Below are 2,614 nucleotides of genomic sequence, written 5' to 3' on the forward strand. Positions count from 1 at the left end.
TTGGCTTCCTACGGCTGATTAATCGGACCGGTGCGGCTCTTTACTGGTACCACCCCTGTATACACTGGCATTAAGTGCTAATGGTTATTAAGTAATATTTAGGTTAATTAAAAAAAATTAAAAAAAATAAAAATTGATGAATTTTTGGAAATCCAAAACAGTGAAAATCCAGGATGTTACATGTTCTCTCTTCCTTGGTATACCGTCACAGATGACCCTTACGAATAAGGGTTTCAATCTCATCTTTGAGATCCATGCAGTCGGCTGTGTTGTGGCCGTGATCTCGATAGAAACGGCAATACTTACGTTTGTCTCAATGATTCGGGTCGACCTTCATGTAAATAGGCCAATTCAGAAGCTTCTTCCCTCTGATGTCCAGTAGAATTTTCTTAGTAGATGTGTTGAGGGGGGTGTAGGAATGAAATTTACCCTCTGATTTTCTTCTCGGACGACAATTGCGAAGGGCACGATCATCTGGCCCTTTGCTGGATGGCTGAGGTTCTTTATTCCTTGGCCTCTTCCCTTTACTAGTCGGCTCTGTTACTTGAATATTCTTGTGGGCATTGGAGAATTCCTCGGTGTTAGTGTACTTTTGAGCTTTGGTAATGAGCTCAGCTAACGTCTTTGGTGGATTCTTCCCAATGGAGAAAGCGAATTTCCCCTCTTTCAGATCGCTGAACACTGTAGAGAGTATCATCTTATCGTCGTAGTTTTTCACCTGTAACACTTCCTCATTGAAACGAGCAATGTAGTTCTTCAATGACTCCTTAGGCTCTTACTTGATGGTGAATAGATGAGTATTCGGTTTTCGACTCTTCTTACCGCTTATGAATTGGGTAAGGAATAATCGGCTGAGTTCTGCAAAGGAATAGTAAAAATTTGGGTTAGCTTGTTAGTACATTACCAAGGAACTTTTTTCTTCTTATCATCGCATCTGTTGCTGTCTGGATCTACATCTACGAGTGATAAGCCTCCACATACTCGGATGGGTCACCAGACCCAGAGTATTGAATGACGAGAGGTATTTAGAATATCTATGGCATCACCTCGCTCATGATTGTAGAGGCGAAGGGAGGCTCAGTTTCTTCCATCATTGCTTGAACAGCGGCGGGAACTGATGACCGCTGCTGATTTTTTTTCTAGCGTCAGAATCTTGGTGTTGAGCTCCACAAACTGTCTCCCACGGATCTTTGTTTTCAGCCACCATCTCTTGTGCATCTTCTGCTCCAGGAGTTCTTCTTCCCCTCCTTCTTTCTAACTTGTGACGGAGATTCATTGGTGTCAGGGCTGAGGTGACCGATGCATTCGTCGAAACTCGAGTCACTGTATTCCGGGCCGAAGCTCAGTTTTGGGTCAGAGGAGGGTTTTGAATCGAAGCTGGTGCCTGAGCGGGTTGACGTTGAGATCCCTCGGGTCTTATACTCCGCGGCGCAGAATGGGCCTCCACTACTGGACCAATCGTTTCCTGAACAGGATGTGGCTGTGGCTCCCGTTGTTGCTTCATCTGGTTAATTTCATCCCACAGAGCTTGCATCTCGCTTTGCATAGTTCGATATTTACTTGCTCGATTGCAAGAATGTTGGGAAGGCCTTGAGACTGATTCGGGGTGAAGCAACGAAGAAGACCAGGTTTGATCATTTTGTTCCGGTTCCATAGCTACCAATTTCTTCTTTCCTCTCACCATAGTACTTGAGAATAAGAACCTGACCTTTGGTATCAAATTCCTACAGACGGTGTCAAAAATGTGGTGAACCTTCGACGAACCCTGGTCTTGCATAAGGGATGAGCAAAGGAGACCCTAGCTAAGCCGGGGGATCCTCCGATGCCTAAGTCAGGTCAAGGGAATCCGGGTCTAAGTTAAATGTAGAGAGAGGGGGCGAGATGTTGCGTACCTGTATCAATGGGGTCCTCTCATATTTATACATGTGTATTGGATGATCTGCGTCCGTTAATCTTGACACGATTTACTCAATCAGTTGGATACTATGATCGTGGAGATTTTTCTCGCAACCCAGGAAATATGTAGCGTATTGTGTCTTAGAGGAGCGTATCTGTGGACGAGATATTCGGTCATGTCCGCGTAAGGCAATTTCTTAGTTCAACATTTGGAATGTATACATATAGCTTTGGCCTCGGCTTTAGGTCTTCAAACTAAGATGCTTTCGACTCGAAGCCTCGGTCCTTGTCTAGTTATTAACAAAGATAGAGGCTAGGAGCCGAGACGGGCTTCTGCTTGGGGCTGAGGATGGACTCAACTCCACTTGTCAACCATGCACTTCCGAGGTCTCCTCTCTGAACCCCGAGGTAGGTAGCGGACTTAGCTTGTTAAGTTGGATTTCCCCGTAACAATAACATTGTGAGAAATGTGGTACAATAGACACAGACAACAAAATTATGGTGTTCATGAATGTCATCATCACCGTCAAATCATGATCAGACGGCAAAGAGCTCCACCACCAACAAATTTTTATTGTGTCTGTTTCACACCATAACATAACTCTCCTTTAGTCAATGGTCTTTATATCTCCCATCAAACCTTGTCATTGAAGTAGATTTATTTAGTGGAGAGAATCTCACTAAAAGCATTTTACACCGTTCAAAATAATCCTCTACA

This window comes from Magnolia sinica, chromosome 9 (assembly GCF_029962835.1).
Source record: "Magnolia sinica isolate HGM2019 chromosome 9, MsV1, whole genome shotgun sequence".
In the NCBI taxonomy this organism is placed as follows: Eukaryota; Viridiplantae; Streptophyta; class Magnoliopsida; order Magnoliales; family Magnoliaceae; genus Magnolia; species Magnolia sinica.